Raw genomic sequence first — 1,355 nt, forward strand, 5'->3', positions numbered from 1 at the left:
CCACGTCACACCCACTTCACACCCATGTCACGTTCGAATCACCCACGACACACCCACGTCACGTTCGAATCTTCCACGTCACACCCACGCCACGTTCGAATCACCCACGTCACACCCCCGTCACGTTCGAATCACCCACGTCACGTTCGAAATACCCACGTCACACGAACGTCACGTTCGAATCTCCCACGTCACGTTGGAATCTCCCACGTCACACCCACGTCACGTTCGAATCTCCCACGTCACGTTCGAATCTCCCACGTCACACCCCCGTCACGTTCGAATCTCCCACGCCACGCCCACGTCACGTTCGAATCACCCACGTCACGTTCGAAATACCCACGTCACACGCACGTCACGTTCGAATCTCCCACGTCACGTTCGAATCTCGCACGTCACACCCACGTCACGTTCGAATCACCCACGTCACGTTCGAATCTCCCACGTCACACCCACGTCACGTTCGAATCTCCCACGTCACGTTCGAATCTCCCACGTCACACCCACGTCACGTTCGAATTTCCCACGTCACACCCACGTCACGTTCGAATCATCCACGTCGCGCCCACGTCACGTTCGAATCTCCCACGTCACACCCACGTCACGTTCGAATCACCCACGTCACGCCCACGTCAGGTCGAATCACCCACGACACACCCATGTCACGTTCGAATCTCCCTCCTCCCACACACGTCACGTTCGAATCTCCCATGTCACACCCACCTCGCCTTCGAAGCACATATGGAACAACCATGCTCCTGCCTTGCAACAGCCTCCCAGTGCTAGTGCCAAGGTGTGAGGACAGCTGGTGTAGGCTTGCGGAGGGGAGGCAAGGGAGCCGGGCACTCGTGGTGGGGGCTGTCCTAGGCATGCGGAGGCAACCTCTGCCTTCCCAGTGCTCTTGCCTCTGAGCCCTGCTTGGTGGGGGAGCCTTGAAGCAGGGCGGCACACCCACGCCAATTTCGAACCACCCAGGTCACGTTCGAATCTCCCACGTCACACCCACGTCACGTTCGAATCTCCCACGTCACGTTCGAATCTCCCACCTCACACACACGTCACGTTCGAATCACCCACCTCACACCCACCTCGCCTTCGAAGCACATATCGAACAACCATGCTCCTGCCTTGCAACAGCCTCCCAGTGCTAGTGCCAAGGTGTGAGGACAGCTGGTGTAGGCTTGCGGAGGGGAGGCAAGGGAGCCGGGCACTCCTGGTGGGGGCTGTCCTAGGCATGCGGAGGCAACCTCTGCCTTCCCAGTGCTCTTGCCTCTGAGCCCTGCTTGGTGGGGGAGCCTTGAAGCAGGGTGGCACACCCACGCCAATTTCGAACCACCCAGGTCACGTTCGAATCT

This window comes from Apteryx mantelli, chromosome 20 (assembly GCF_036417845.1).
Source record: "Apteryx mantelli isolate bAptMan1 chromosome 20, bAptMan1.hap1, whole genome shotgun sequence".
Lineage (NCBI taxonomy): Eukaryota > Metazoa > Chordata > Aves > Apterygiformes > Apterygidae > Apteryx > Apteryx mantelli.